Source organism: Bufo gargarizans, chromosome 5 (genome assembly GCF_014858855.1).
Source record: "Bufo gargarizans isolate SCDJY-AF-19 chromosome 5, ASM1485885v1, whole genome shotgun sequence".
Classification (NCBI taxonomy): Eukaryota; Metazoa; Chordata; class Amphibia; order Anura; family Bufonidae; genus Bufo; species Bufo gargarizans.
Genome location: NC_058084.1, coordinates 24128497 through 24144909, shown reverse-complemented (window position 1 = coordinate 24144909; position 16413 = coordinate 24128497). Strand labels below are relative to the sequence as shown.

General features: G+C 47.0%; 1 protein-coding gene across 1 annotated transcript in view; it reads left to right on the top strand.

Moving 5' to 3' along the window:
- Positions 1-6787: 6787 nt before the first annotated feature.
- Positions 6788-16413, top strand: part of LOC122938469 (cytochrome P450 2C29-like) — a 97593-nt gene continuing 87967 nt past the window's right edge. The window contains exon 1 of the mRNA XM_044293995.1: positions 6788-6839. The gene's annotated coding sequence lies outside the window, so the exon portion shown is untranslated. The remainder of the gene's footprint in view (positions 6840-16413) is intronic.

The window sequence follows — 16413 nt, the reverse complement described above, 5'->3', positions numbered from 1 at the left end:
CGGCGAACAGTTCCCGGCAAACATCGTTTATTCGCGTTTGCCGCGGCGGGCGAACATATGCGATGTTCGGTCCACCCCTTATACGTCATCATTGAGCAAACTTTGACCCTGTACCTCACAGTCAGCAGAAACATTTTAGCCAATCAGCAGCAGACCCTCCCTCCCAGACCCTCCCACCTCCTATCAAAAAGCAAGGACAGCATCCATCTTAGATTCATTCTTAAGCTGCAGTGTTAGTTAGAGCAGGGAGAGTGCTGCTGCTGCTGAATTAATAGGGAAATCGTTAGCTAGGCCAGTGTTCTGTGTCCACTCCAGTCCTCAAAGTCTCATTTGCTGTAAGGACAGCGTCCTGACAGCACCCCAAAAAGCCCTTTTTAGGGCTAGTACATCAGTCTGCTTTTTTTAAATTTATATATATATATATATATATATATATATATTGCAGTTGCCTGCCTGTGTGTCTCTGTCATGGCTGAGGATGGGGGAAACCCTCAGCCGTGCGATGCCAGAAGATGTTAGTGGCTGCTCGGCCAGAACGACAGAATTAGGGAGCAGGTCACCTCCTAGTGCATCCCTAATCTGACCCTGGCTCCTAGCTGTATGAGCCGACCTTGATGGTAGAAGGGCTCATACTCAGGAACCTCGGATCCCTACTGACCCTCCGCAGATCCCTGAGCTAGGAGCTGGGTAGACAACCTGTTCCTCCTAGACTCGGAGAAACAGGAGTCTAAACGGGCCAAGCTGCAAGGGGATATAAACATGAACAGCCTATGGATATGGCAGGAGGATGAAAAGCACTTCCACACCTACCTGCCAAAGACACACTGACTGGATCTCGTGCTTCACAAGCTAGTGTCCACACCCAAACATAAATGGACACAGCACACACACATAAACACACAGGAACCCAGATCCATAGGTGCATTAAACATGAAAAGGAAAACAACATAAACTAAACATCATGAATAACATTTATGACCACAAGGGTGGCCCTCACTGGCAGATGATAAAAGACCAGGAGGATGACTCCAGCAACATGCCTGAAGTACCCCTCAGACATCAGGTCTCAACTGAGGCTAAATAGTCCATGTAGCCACACCCACACAGACACACCCAGTGCACACACACTAGGAAAGAAGTTAATCCTTCCAACACCAGGGAAGGGAAAACAGCAACTTAAAAGGGAATACACATACAATAAGCCCTGTGCACACCAGACAAGGAAAGTGCACACATAAACACACGTTGCCATAGGCAACCACATGCATACACAGTGAGCAGCCCAGCAACCAGCTCCAGCTGCTACACCACCAAACTATATGTTGCCAACCGCAACCACACGTGAGGCAACAAACCCAGAGCCCTCACCTGTGGTTGACAACACAGAACAAACCGCTGACAACCGCATGCGACCACAAGAGTCACAACCATAACCATGGTCGTGACAGTGTCAGGCCCACTGACTGTACTGTGCCCAATGCCAGTGCCCACCACTCATATCGGGTGGCACAGTACCTTGCAGATAAAAAAGTAATTTAATTTTTTCTCTGTAATATAATTGCAGTTGCCTGCCAGTGTGTGTCAGGCCCACAGACTGTACTGTGCCCACTGCCCACCATTCATATCTGGTGGCACAGTACCTTGCAGATAAAAAAAGTAATACAATTTTTTCTCTTTATTATAATTGCAGTTGCCTGCCATTGTGTGTCAGGCCCACTGCCCACCATTGATATCTGGTGGCACAGTACCTTGCATATAAAAAAGTAATACAATTTTTTCTCTGTAATATAATTGCAGTTGCCTGCCAGTGTGTGTCAGGCCCACAGACTGTACTGTGCCCACTGCCAGTGCCCACCACTCATATCTGGTGGCACAGTACCTTGCAGATAAAAAAGTAATACATATTTTTCTCTTTAATATATTTGCAGTTGTCTGCCAGTGTGTGTCAGGCCCACAGACTGTATTGTGCCCACTGCCCACCACTCATATTGGGTGGCACAGTACCTTGCACGCATAGTACCACTAATCTAAAAATACATGACAGGCAGAGGCAGGCCACCCCGCAGGGGTCGTCGTGGTCATGGTGCTGTGATTTCCTTTGGCCCTAGAATAATGCCCAGTGTTCAGAGGCCACGTACCCTGAACTCGAAAAGTTCTGAGGAGCTGGGTATTTTTTGGCCGCGTTACTGAACGCTCATGCACAATGGCTGTAGGCTCATGCGTCCTTTTGCAGAGGTGACAAAACTGGTCAGTCAAACCCAAGGCAACATCATCAACCTCATCCCATATGCGTTTTTTCTGGACCTTTACCTGTGAAGAGTGCTGGATCAGGACGTAGATGAGCATGAAGAGGAAGAGTTGTGGTCACCATCACCACCAGAAGCAGCCTTGTTGTCGTTAATTGCTGGACCTGCGGCAACGCAGAGAGAGGAGTCTGAAGAAGAGGAGTCAGAGGAGGAAGGTGGCTTTGAGGAGGTGGAAGACCAACCACATCAGGCGTCTGTCACGACCATGGTTATGGTCGTGACTCCTTGACCCGCATGCAGTTGTCAGTGGTTTATTCTATGTTGTCAACCACAGGTGAGGGCTCTGGATTTGTTGCCTCACGTGTGGTTGCCGTTGGCAACAGATGGTTGTTGGCAGTGTAGCAGCTGGAGCTGTTGGCTAGGCGGCTCACTGTCACGGCATGCGGTTGTCTCTGGCAACGTGTGTGTGTATATGTGTTCACTTTCTATGTTTGATATAACAAAATGATAGCAAAGTCAGATGCACTCTGCGGTCTTACTAAACCCTCAAACTGATTTTAAAATTGAGAGATTAGCCAACATGTCCTACGGTGTTGGACAAGTCTGAGCCCGGGCACCACGCCAAGGTTTCTCAAGTAGCCGGGACCTAACACTCTCCTACCTGAGCCGTATGGGCAATACCAGGAGCCAGTGGGCAAATTACAGGAGCATGAGGCCGACTCACAAACAACTCACCAGTTACCTCCAGCATGTAACCATGCTTGCAATGGGAGGAGGGAGGAGTCTGCGAGTCCCACTCAAGACTGGCTGATATTGCCCAGGCCTCACAGGTGCACCTAAATGTGGCCTGTAGATGGAAAACAGGCACATTTTAATTGGAGTTTATACACCTCCAGGAATCTCTATATATACAAACTGAAAAGAATGGTGTGGTATTAGCAGGAGATGCTCAAACCCACATGCAGTCGTGCATATATATAGGGGAGGAAATCCTGCACTTGTGGCCCGTTGCTAATGACGATCCCCAGCAAAAATGCATGCGGTGGAGGATGCCCGCAGCAAACCACAAGTACCACAATAGACATCCTACACAAGGTAGCAATTATGTGGATGTGATAATCAATATAACTATATAACAAAATGATAGAAAAGCCAGGTGCACTTTGCGGTCTTACTAAACCCTCAAACTGATTTTAAAATTGAGAGATTAGCCTACGGTGTAGGACATGTCTGAACCCGGGCACCACGCCAAGGTTTCTCAAGTAGCCCGTGACCTAACACTCTCCTACCTGAGCCGTTTGGGCGGGTGTGGCCGCTTGGGCTATTTAGCCTCCTGCTGGATGCCAGAAGCTGAGGGGTACTTCAGCCATGCGGTTTGCTGGAGTCAGCCCCCTGGTTCATATACCATCTTTCCAGTGAGGGCCACCCTTGTGGTCATAAAAGTTTATGCATGATGTTAAGTTGATGTTGTTATCCTTTCTATGTTTTTGCAGCTATGGATGTCCTGGTTACCTGTGTGTTTTGTGGTGTGCTGTGTCCTTAGTGTTTGTGTGGACAGCAGTACTGTTGCATGGGTTCCAGTCAGCGAGGCTGTGGCAGGCAGGTTTGGAACTGGTGTAGTTCACCTGCCATTTCCATATGTCTGTATATGTTCCCCATTCCTTGCAGCTTGGCCAGTGAGACTCCTGTTTGTCCGCGTCCTGGAGGAGCAGGTCATTTTACCCTGCTCCTAAGTCCAGGGATTACCTTAGGGCTAGTTAGGGACCCTAGGTTCCGGAGTATGAGCCCTCCTACCATCTGGGTTGGCTCATACGGATAGGAGTCAGGGTCATCATTAGGGACGCGATAGGAGGTGACCTGCTCCCTGATCCTGTGGTCCTGGCCTAGCAGCTACCAACCATCTTCTGGCATCACACAGCTGAGGGTTTCCCCTATCCTCAGCCGTGACAGTATGACCACAGCGGCTCCTTGCGTGGATCCTCCTTCGAAAGAGGGTGCAGCATGCATCGCCATCTGCTGTTGGGGTGCATGCGCGTTCTCCGGAGGGAGAGCGTTCTGGGGGTTTCACCGTTTATGGTGCGGTGAGTGGCTTTTCCCCGCCATTCGATTCTCACCGCTGTCTGTATTGGTGCCCCTTGTTTGTCATTCCCCTCCCCCCCATTGTTTTTTGTGCCCCACCAACTTTCCCCTTTTGTTGTTGGGGGAGGCTTTGAGGGGTAGGAGTGTCCGGCCTTCGGAAGAGGGCGCAGCATGTGGCGCCTCTTGTTTTCTGGCATGCATGCTTATCCTCCAGAGGGAGGGTGTAAGGGGAACCCTAGTACAGTGCAGTTCTCTGTAGCAGTGTGAATAAATTTGCACTTGTGGTTGGGTCTCCCCTCGTCCATGTCTCAGTGGTTCTCTGACTTGTGTTGGTGTGGCTGGCTGCAGTCCTTATGTGACTGGCTTTGTTGTATGCTAGTGAAGGATGCAGGCTGGCAGCGACCTGGTGGGAACCGTCTCCTGAGTGTGGACGCAGTGTCAGTGCGGTCTCTCCTGGCTGTTTCTTTGCTGGTCTTTGGTTCCTGTGTGTTGCTCCAGAGGCTGGCAGTCGGCTCCCTGGTTCCTGTGTGTTGCTCCAGGGGCTGGCAGCAGTCCAGGGAGACTTGCTTTGTGCTGACACTGATTCTATTACTTTTTCCCCTTCTCCTATCCCCTTGTTGGGTCCCTCACTAGTTTTTCCTTCATTTTTTTGGGTGGGGGGGGGGCTTTGAGGGGTGGGAGTGTCACGACCATGGTTATGGTCATGACTCCTTGACCCGCATGCAGTTGTCAGCGGTTTGTTCTATGTTGTCAACCACAGGTGAGGGCTCTGGATTTGTTGCCTCACGTGTGGCTGCCGTTGGCAACAGATGGTTGTTGGCAGTGTAGCAGCTAGAGCTGTTGGCTAGGCGGCTCGCTGTCACGGCATGTGGTTGGCCTCTGGCAACGTGTGTGTGTATATGTGTTCACTTTCTATGTTTGGTGTAAGGGAGTTTGTGGTGTGTACACTTCCCCTTTAAGTGACACTTACCTTGTTTGGTGATGGAAGGGTTAACTCCTTTCCTAGTGTGTGTGTGGGTGTGGCCGCTTGGGCTATTTAGATTCCTGCTGGATGCCAGAAGCTGAGGGGTACTTCAGCCATGCGGTTTGCTGGAGTCATCCTCCTGGTTCATATACCATCTTTCCAGTGAGGGCCACCCTTGTGGTCATAAAAAGTTTATGCATGATGTTAAGTTGATGTTGTTATCCTTTCTATGTTTTTGCAGCTATGGATGTCCTGGTTACCTGTGTGTTTTGTGGTGTGCTGTGTCCTTAGTGTTTGTGTGGACAGCAGTACTGTTGCATGGGTTCCAGTCAGCGAGGCTGTGGCAGGTAGGTTTGGAACTGGTGTAGTTCACCTGCCAAATCCATATGTCTGTATATGTTCCCCCTTCCTTGCAGCTTGGCCAGTGAGACTCCTGTTCGTCCGCATCCTGGAGGAACAGGTCGTTTTACCCTGCTCCTAAGTCCAGGGATTTCCTTAGGGCTAGTAGGGACCCTAGGTTCCAAAGTATGAGCCCTCCTACCATCTGGGTTGGCTCATACGGATAGGAGTCAGGGTCAGCATTAGGGACGCGATAGGAGGTGACCTGCTCCCTGATCCTTTGGTCCTGGCCTAGCAGCTACCAACCATCTTCTGGCATCGCATGGCTGAGGGTTTCCCCCATCCTCAGCCGTGACAGCATCCCAGGGTGCTTGTTGTCACCTTTCGGGGACCCTTGGTGTTGTACGTGGCTGGGTGGAGGAAGAGACCTTCAATGACGTCAGTGAGGACAAGGAATGGGACATGGCTAGCTTGGTATCCAACCTTGTGCAAATGGGGAGTTTGCGGTTGTGCAAATGGACTGTTTGCTGTTGTTTGTGGTGCGTTAAACAGGGAGTTTGGTCTGTCAGAGTTTGGTCTGTCACTGTGAAGCGGGCGTAACCCCTACACTACCTGATCGATACAACATCATACCTGATGTTTTAAAGCACGTTATTCCAAACAATTTAGGAATGTTAGGTGATTTATGCCCTTTATGGATTAAAACCCGACTCTGCGTCAACTACGTAATTTTCCATGGGAGTGTTGCATTGGATCCCCCTCCGGCATGCCACAGTCCAGGTGTTAGTCCCCTTGAAACAACTTTTCCATCACTATCGTGGCCACAAAGAGTCCCTGTGGGTATTAAAATTCGCCTGCCTAATGAAGTCTATGGCGGTTCGCCCGTTGGCGAACATTTGCGGAAGTTTGCGTTCGCCGGAAAATGTTATGTTCGCGACATCTCTAATGGTGACTTTTCTCTAAATTCCCAGATCTCAATCTGGTTGTAATTTGTAAGATTGTCTTATGCCACATATTAAAGGACACGTTCACAGATTATTTAGAGCCTGGATCAATGGGTAAAATCAGGAGCTGGATTTCTGTAATAACAGGCAGGTGACTTATTGAGGGGGTTAATCATTACCGTATCATTACAGTTATCTTTGACAAGACAGGTGGAGTGACCAGAACTCAGCTGACATTCACCAGAGCAGAGGAGCCGGATGACACAGGTCAGTGAGAAGCTTGGACTGAAAGGATATAGGATCTGTGTCTGCGGACAGGGCTGCACGCTTTGAATATGTTGGCCCACATTTGCATTTCTGTCAGTTTCTGTTGTAATTTGTGCCACAAATGACGACGTGCTGCAAATTTTCATAACATTAGCAAGAAATGTGCATGATCTCTGATGAAACCTTCAGTGTGTCTGCTCACAGCAGAAGCAGAATTGATTTTCTGACTGTTAGTTTCACTGGCTCCAAATTTATTAAGAAATATGAGTCTTTTAATAGATTTGGTGCAAATCCAACTACTCCAACATAGATATCAAAAATCAGAGGGGTCGGGGTGTAATATCAGACATCAGGACTCGGGATGGCATCTTAGTGATGATCAATAAATAATTAAGAAACAGCTTAAGTTATACAATTCACGGCCCTACAGATTCCCCACTAGAGATAAAGAGGAAGAGCTGGAGCAGTTTTTATCTGATATGAAATTTACATTCTTATCCGAGGACCAAGATCTAAGCATCAATTACGCAGAATGAACTGGAAAAAAAAACATCACAAGGGATCTCGGGTAATTCTCTCTCTTTCCAGAGACTTCAATCCATGTTGGACGTACAGCGATCTGAGGCAAGTTATAAATTAGGCCTCTAATCCTACCCAGTCCCTTCTGTGCCCCACCACAATATAAATGTCCATATGGTGGCACATAGTGGTAATGATCCTTAGTGACCCTTAAAGAGTATAATGTCCTGTTTGTGCCTCCCCAGGTAGTATGATGTCCCCTTAGTGCCCCCATACAGTATGATGTCCCGTTAGTGCCCTCACGTAGTATGATGTGCCGTTAGTGCCTCCCCACGTAGTATGATGTCCTGTTAGTGACTCCCCACGTAGTATGATGTGCCGTTAGTGCCTCCCCACGTAGTATGATGTCCCGTTAGTGCCTCCCCACGTAGTATGATGTCCCGTTAGTGCCCCTGCATAGTATGATGTCCCGTTAGACCCCATACAGTATGTCACATTAGTGCCCCCATACAGTATGATGTCCCTTTAGTGCCCCCACGTAGTATGATGTCCCGTTAGTGCCCCCATACAGTATGATGTCCCTTTAGTGCACCCACATAGTATGATGTCCCGTTAGTGCACCCACGTAGTATGATATCCCGTTAGTGCCTCCGCGTAGTATGATGTTGTCACTGTGGGGAGTGGGGGAAACCCCCCACCATACAATGTAAGGTATAATAGGGAAGCAGCTAGGCCAGGATGCCAGGATCAGGTCACCTCCTACAGTGTCCCTAATCCTCACCCTAACTCCTCACTGTATGAGCGGACCTGGATGGTAGGACGGCTCATACCCAGGATACCCTTGGCCCTGAGTCACCCTGATAATCCCTCACATAGGAGCAGGGGAGAGACGACCTGTTCTTCCCAGACACGAATGAACAGGAGTCTCAAATGGCCTAGCAGCAGGGAAAGGAAGCCAAGTGGAATGACAGATAAACACCACACCAAGGTAAACTGGAACCCATACAAATGTACTGCAATCCAAACACCAAGCAGATGCAGTACGTACTGACACACAGGAACCAGCATTCCAGCAACAGCACCCAGACTTGGCTTCTGGTTAACCCCTCCGGGAAACCATGGAGCCCCCTTCCGGAGGCACAACTAACAGGGTACAACTTGCATACATGCTGGATATAAAACGCCAACTAACCCGACATGTAACAACAACAAGACGAGACACCAAACCCTGAACATAAACCCACACCAAACATCCACACAGGTAAGGTAGGGGAACATGGAGGATAGAATGGGAAGACATCGCTGGAGACATCGATGTCCCACTAGGTGGCCCTCACACTGGAAGAAGGAACAACCGGATAAGGAGCATAACTCCAGCACACACCAAGGCTGGAGTACAACTGACTCCTTAACCTTAAGCCACAGATATAAGAAGCACCTAGTGACCACACCCAGCAAGGTAGTTAATCCTTACTGCACCAGGCAGGGGAAGGCTACAACTTAAAGGGGAAGTGCACACACCAGCCACAATGTTGCCCCCGGCAACAGCATGCGTGGCAACCATGTCACGGCGCACACAGCCAAAGCCGAGACACTGCCACCACATGCCATAACAGCAACACGTTGCCACTGGCAGCAGCAAGCATGGCACCAGTGTCACGGCGCACACAGCAAAGGCCGTGACAGATGTCCCATTAATGCCCCCATACAATATGATGTCCCGTTAGTTGCCCCATACAGTATGATGTCCCGTTAGTTGCCCCATACAGTATGATGTCCCGTTAGTTGCCCCATACAGTATGATGTCCCGTTAGTTCCCCCACGTAGTATAATGCTCCTAAGGCTCATTTCACATGAGCGATACGGACTGTGTCAGGGTCTGTTCAGGTTAAAACTGATGGTTTTGCACACAAGTTCAGCAGTTTCTGCAAATGCATTCACTGTGAATGTTCTTTCTGTCTGGATTATCCTGACTACATCAGTTTTTCACACCATTTTTATATAGGGTAAGGTTCCGGACGGGGTCGTCCTTATCAGGGCGGGTGGTCTGTAGTTAGGCCATCAGGGCCAGAATAGCACCGACCGGTAGGGCAATATCAGGGACAGTTCTTTGCCCACCCTGTCCCTCAATACCACATCATCATCTAGCCCAGGGATACATGGTTTTTGCTTTCCCTCTGGGATTCATCGATGTGCACTGGAACCCCCCGGATTGTGGTAGGACATGGTTTCTGATTTAGTGCCGCCGAGCACCTGATTTAGTGCCGCCGAGCACTTGTTATTGACTGCCACATCTATGCTTTTTGCTTAACTTTAATAATTAAATTTATTTTCATTTTGAGGGATATCTTTTCCATTCACAAGTCCGCAAAATGGGTCTGCATCCGTTCCGAAATTTTGCGGAACAGGTGCAGACCCATTCGTGTTCTATGGGGCCTCATCCGCATTTGCGGATCCGCACTTCCGCATCCGCAAAAAATAGAGCATGTCTTATTCTTGTCCGCAATTGCAGACAAGATTTGGCATTTTCTATTATACTGCCGGCGATGTGCGGTCCGCAAATTGCAGAATGCGCATTGCCGGTTTCCGTGTATTGCGGATCCGCAAAACACTTACGGATGTGTGAATGAGCCCTTAATAGTAACATTATTAAAGGTTCCGTTTATCTTCATGTATATTCTAATAGATTGCCTTCCGTGTGCAATGTTATAATACACTTTCTATGTTAGACGGTATATTATAGTGCATTTGTATTGTGCGGCGGTCGTGTGCGGTTCTGCTGCGATACTGCAGGTATACAGAGGGACAAGCGTTATTGGAAAAAATAATTTCTACTGGTGTGATATACCAGTCGCCCCCCCAAAAAAAATGATTGAAGCGGGGTGTTATATACCAATATGCTTTCTTGACTAATAAATCGTTTGATGCATGTGTCTTTACAGAGGAAGATGTTCTAAGTTTGCTGTCTAAAGTGAAGACAAATAAGTCCCAGGGGCCTGATGAGATACACCCAAAATTATTAAAAGAGCTTAGTGGTGAGCTGGCAAAACCGTTAACAGATTTATTTAACCAATCATTAGTAACAGGAGTCGTCCCAGAAGATTGGAAATTGGCAAATGTCGTGCCCATTCACAAGAAAGGTAGTAGGGAGGAATCGAGCAACTATAGACCAGTGAGTCTGACATCAATAGTAGGCAAATTAATGGAAACCCTACTAAAGGATAGGATTGTGGAACATCTAAAATCCCATGGATTGCAAGATGAAAAACAACATGGGTTTACTTCAGGGAGATCATGTCAAACAAATCTTATAGATTTTTTTGACTGGGTGACTAAAATATTAGACGGTGGAGGTGCAGTAGACATCACTTATCTAGATTTTAGTAAGGCTTTTGACACTGTCCCACATAGAAGACTTATCAATAAACTGCAGTCATTGAGCATGGACTCCCATATTGTTGAGTGGATTAGGCAGTGGCTGAGTGACAGACAACAGAGGGTTGTAGTCAATGGAGAACATTCAAAACAAGGTCATGTTACCAGTGGGGTACCTCGGGGATCTGTACTGGGACCAATTTTGTTTAATATCTTCATAAGTGATATTGCAAAAGGCCTCGATGGTAAGGTTTGTCTTTTTGCTGATGACACAAAGATATGTAACAGGGTTGATGTTCCTGGAGGGAAACGCCAAATGGAAAAGGATTTAGGAAAACTAGAAGAATGGTCAGAACTCTGGCAACTGAAATTTAATGTGGATAAGTGCAAGATAATGCACCTGGGGCGTAAAAACCCAAGGGCAGAATATAGAATATTTGACACAGTCCTGACCTCAGTATCTGAGGAAAGGGATTTAGGAGTAATTATTTCAGAAGACTTAAAGGTGGGAAGACAATGTAATAGAGCAGCACGAAATGCCAGCAGAATGCTTGGGTGTATAGGGAGAGGTATAAGCAGTAGAAAGAGTGAAGTGCTTATGCCGCTGTACAGAACACTGGTGAGACCTCACTTGGAGTATTGTGCGCAGTACTGGAGGCCATATCTCCAGAAGGATATACAGGTCCTTCTAAAAAAATTAGCATATTGTGATAAAGTTCATTATTTTCTGTAATGTACTGATAAACATTAGACTTTCATATATTTTAGATTCATTACACACCAACTGAAGTAGTTCAAGCCTTTTATTGTTTTAATATTGATGATTTTGGCCACAGCTCATGAAAACCCCAAATTCCTATCTCTAAAAATTAGCATATCATGAAAAGGTTCTCTAAACGAGCTATTAACCTAATCATCTGAATCAACTAATTAACTCTAAACACCTGCAAAAGATTCCTGAGGCTTTTAAAAACTCCCAGCCTGGTTCATTACTCAAAACCGCAATCATGGGTAAGACTGCCGACCTGACTGCTGTCCAGAAGACCATCATTGACACCCTCAAGCAAGAGGGTAAGACACAGAAAGACATGTCTGAAGGAATAGGCTGTTCCCAGAGTGCTGTATCAAGGCCCCTCAGTGGGAAGTCTGTGGGAAGGAAAAAGTATGGCAGAAAACGCTGCACAACGAGAAGAGGTGACCGGACCCTGAGGCAGATTGTGGAGAAGGACCGATTCCAGACCTTGGGGGACCTGCGGAAGCAGTGGACTGAGTCTGGAGTAGAAACATCCAGAGCCCCCATGTACAGGCGTGTGCAGGAAATGGGCTACAGGTGCCGCATTCCCCAGAAACAGCGGCAGAAGCGCCTGACCTGGGCTACAGAGAAGCAGCAATGGACTGTTGCTCAGTGGTCCAAAGTACTTTTTTCGGATGAAAGCAAATTTTGCATGTCAAGGTGCCAGAGTCTGGAGGAAGACTGGAGAGAGGGAAATGCCAAAATGCCTGAAGTCCAGTGTCAAGTACCCACAGTCAGTGATGGTCTGGGGTGCCATGTCAGCTGCTGGTGTTGGTCCACTGTGTTTTATCAAGGGCAGGGTCAATGCAGCCGCTATCAGGAGATTTTGGAGCACTTCATGCTTCCATCTGCTGAAAATCTTTATGGAGATGAAGATGTCATTTTTCAGCACAACCTGGCACCTGCTCACAGTGCCAACACCACTGGTAAATGGTTTACTGACCATGGTATCACTGTGCTCTATTGGCCTGCCAACTCTCCTGACCTGAACCCCATAGAGAATCTGTGGGATATTGGGAAGAGAAAGTTGAGAGACGCAAGACCCAACACTCTGGATGAGCTTAAGGCCGCTATCGAAGCATCCTGGGCCTCCATAACACCTCAGCAGGGCCACAGGCTGATTGCCTCCATGCCACGCCGCATTGAAGCCTCCTGGGCCTCCATAACACCTCAGCAGTGCCACAGGCTGATGGCCTCCATGCCACACCGCATTGAAGCCTCCTGGGCCTCCATAACACCTCAGCAGTGCCACAGGCTGATGCCTCCATGCCACGCCGCATTGAAGCAGTCATTTCTGCAAAAGGATTCCCGACCAAGTATTGAGGGCATAACTGAACATAATTATTTGAAGGTTGACTTTTTTTGTATTAAAAACACTTTTCTTTTATTGGTCGGATGAAATATGCTAATTTTTTTAGATAGGAAATTTGGGTTTTCATGAGCTGTGGCCAAAATCATCAATATTAAAACAATAAAAGGCTTGAACTACTTCAGTTGTGTGTAATGAATCTAAAATATATGAAAGTCTAATGTTTATCAGCACATTACAGAAAATAATGAACTTTATCACAATATGCTAATTTTTTTAGAAGGATATAGATACTCTAGAGAGAGTTCAGAGAAGAGCTACTAAACTGGTACATGGATTGCAGGATAAAACTTACCAGGAAAGGTTAAAGGACCTTAACATGTAGAGCTTGGAAGAAAGAGGAGACAGAGGGGAGATGATAGAAACTTTTAAATACATAAAGGGAATCAACTAGGTAAAGGAGGAGAGAATATTTAAAAGAAGAAAAACTACCACAAGAGGACACAGTTTTAAATTAGAGGGGCAAAGGTTTAAAAGTAATATCAGGAAGTATTACTTTACTGAGAGAGTAGTGGATGCATGGAATAGCCTTCCTGCAGAAGTGGTAGCTGCAAATACAGTGAAGGAGTTTAAGCATGCATGGGATAGGCATAAGGCCATCCTTCATATAAGATAGGGCCGGGGCTATTCATAGGATTCAGATATATTGGGCAGACTAGATGGGCCAAATGGTTCTTATCTGCCGACACATTCTATGTTTCTATGCATTTGGGTACTGTATAGTGCATTTGCGCATGCGCGTACGCAAAAATTATATTACCGATATTTCTCATTGAAAAAATTATCGTAAATTCGAATAATACATCTGGTGTCACTGTCCGTGTTGTGGGACTATTTGTGCACTTCTAGTAATTATTTCTTGGCTGCAAATATGAGCTGAAGGTTTTTCAGGTTCGCCTGCCATTAAAATGAATGGGACCCGCCACAAACTTGCGGTTCGCGAACATTTGATAGCGTTCGCGTGATCGCGAACCGTCCCGGTAGATGTTCATCCATCACTATTAGTGACTTCTATATTAGTGACCTCTGTATTGGATAACCCTCTATCAGTGACTCCTGTATTAAGATATTGGCACCAAAGGTTCGTTGTTCGTACTTTAAATAAAGCTTGTTGAAAGGCTGCCGTGCAGCCAATCAACAAGCGTTTAAGCTGTGGGCACTTTGAAGCCTGCACAGTCATGTCTAGTACTGGAATGACTGTGATTGGCCGGCGCACCACATGCTTATATAAATGCTGGATCACATGGTGCGCCGCCATTCTGCTGTAACCAGTGTAAGGACAGGACGCTGCTGCGGCAGAGAAAGGACTAGGCTTTTATTAGTTTTAAAAAGTGCTGGTGCCCTGTAGGCATTATTGAGGGGTGCAGTACAGCTCCTCTGCACCAGTGAGACGGAAGTACCAGACTGAGAGTGATGTGTTAGGATTTTTTTTGTGTGTGTAACCCTACTCCTTTGCACTACTGACAGGAAGATGTAATAGTTAAGCAGTCTGGTAATTGTGTGGGTGAGACATACCTATTTTTTTAGCGCTAAAAACCTTTACTTGCCACTGTAACTCCAAGGAGGTGCATTACCACTTCTGCACCCTGCTACTAATTCTAATGGGCTAGTGTCAAGTCATTTACGTATTTATTTTCTGGACCTGTACATTTTGCATTCATAATCTTGTTATGTAACTTTTCAATTGTAATATGACTGGTTCACCAGCAGATGGCAGCATCAATGTCAGAGCTACAGTTACATAGAGTGGAACCTTAGTTTCCATTCTACCCCCCTCCTTCCTGTGGTGTGGTGGGCGTGTCCCACTTGCTGCAGGGAGGGTGGCGTTCTAGTTAGAGGTCAGTTGAAATCCCTGTTGGACGAGCCCTGTCTACACCAGCTAGAGAACCTTGAGCTCTGCTGGATGTTGAGGCCACAGCTTGGAGCCTCTGAAGCCAGGAAGTATAGTTTTCCCTGGACTAAACTAGAGACCAGATTACAAAGTGAAGTACAGCATAAAGAAGAAGCTGAGTTCTATAGCCAGCCTGTCAGCACAGCAGAGCCAGAGAGCCAGACAGCAACGGATGTAGCAGAGCAAAGTTTGCCTGCCACAGTTAGGGTTCATTCACATGCCCGCTATTTTTTTCCGGATTTTGCAGAACCATTCATTTTCAATGGGACCGGAATGGATGCTATGTACTGTCCGCATCCACAGTTCCAGATCCGCACTTCCGGATCTGCATTTCCTTTCCCGAAGAAAATTAGCAACTGTGGACAAGAAAAGGCATTTTCTGTTATAGTGCCAGCGATGTGCGGTCCGCAAAATGTTTTGCGGATCTGCATGATCCGGCATCTAACCGCCTGCATTATCTGGCATCTAACCGCAAAGCACGAGCTGCAGTGGAGTAGACACCTCAGGAACCACAAAAAGGTCAGAGTATCCTCCTGCTCCCTCTTCTGCTGTAGTCTCAGACGTCCGCACACACTGACTGATGGGTCTCCAAACTGAGCATATGGCCTCAGCTTGCCCTTTATGACTTGGAGGTGCTGGCCTGCCCTGCGGAAAGTATATTGTAGGAACATGTGTTTAGCACGGCGGGGGGATGATCATGGACACACAGCCATTAAAATTAACCAGGCATGGATCAACAGGACTAATCCGTACCTTAGCCAGATTAGAGAGGTATACCAAATGCACCTAGCCATTCTGGTACTCCTCCACTTCCTCCGCCTGCACCACCACATTTTCCTCCTCTACTGTGACCTCTGTTTCCAGACTCAAGATTGCTATGTCTTATATTGGCAGAGTAGAGAAGTGTACCAGGCGCATTGTTGTACTCCGGCGCCGTTTGTGCATTCTATTTGCCATCTTCCAATGTCTGGTGGTCGACAGTTACCAATCGCCCCCAAAAAATTAAAAAAATTCATTAAGAATACTAATAAGACGACCCATTTTGAATTCATCCAAATTATTCTGTGTAGTGTGTCTGTGAAAGTCATGAATAGAGTTTAGCGGACACCTGGATGTTCGGGTTCGAGAAGTTCGGCCGAACTTCCCGGAAATGTTCGGGTTCTGGATCCGAACCCGATCCAAACTTCGTCCCGAACCCGAACCCCATTGAAGTCAATGGGGACCCGAACTTTTCGGCACTAAAAAGGCTGTAAAACAGCCCAGGAAAGGGCTAGAGGGCTGCAAAAGGCAGCAACATGTAGGTAAATCCCCTGCAAACAAATGATAGGGAAATGAATAAAAATAAAAATAAAATAAATAAAAATTAACCAATATTAATTGGAGAGAGGTCCCATAGCAGAGAATCAGGCTTCACGTCAGCCACCACTGCAACAGTCCATTGTCAGATATTTAGGCCCAGTACCCAGGCAGAGGAGAGAGGTCCCGTAACAGAGAATTAGTCTGCATGTCATAGCAGAGAATCAGGCTTCACGTCACCCAACACTGGAACAGTCCATTGTCATATATTTAGGCCCAGCACCCAGGCAGAGGAGAGAGGTCCCGTAACAGACAATCTGGCTTCATGTCA